Genomic DNA, 452 nt, shown 5'->3' with positions numbered 1-452 from the left:
AGGGAGCAAGAGGGAGGAGCTTTCAGTTGCCCTGGGAATTGCCCTGCCCTTCCTTGAGAGAGCACTGTCTTGCTGGAGTTTCCCTGAGGCAGGGTTCTCCCCACACAGATGGGCTGCTGGTGGCCTCTCCAGGTTTGTCCTGGCACTGCAGGAGGAGGAGGCACCTCTAGGCCAGCTCAGGCCTCCCATGCACACCCTTGGTCCATGTACTTGTGTGTTTTGTACTTTAAAAAAAAAAAAAAAATTTTGGGCCTTCCTCCTTCCTTGCAGTTTTTGAGGTTCAAGAGGATCCCCACTGTATTGTTTTATGTATTTATGACTGTGTTTAACAATAAAGCAAGAGAAAAAAACATGGCCTGTTGAGTGGTGTGTGGGAAGAGCCTAGGTTGAATCTGAGCCTTTTGGGACCGAGGACACTACTGCAACCTTGGCTCAGTGATTCGGGTACTGAT

The sequence above is a fragment of the Heterocephalus glaber genome, unplaced genomic scaffold, assembly GCF_053883595.1.
Source record: "Heterocephalus glaber isolate CG9 unplaced genomic scaffold, H.glaber_assembly_v1.0 deba00001451, whole genome shotgun sequence".
Lineage (NCBI taxonomy): Eukaryota > Metazoa > Chordata > Mammalia > Rodentia > Bathyergidae > Heterocephalus > Heterocephalus glaber.
The sequence above is the reverse complement of the archived record's forward strand: the minus strand, read 5'-3'. Positions refer to the sequence as shown.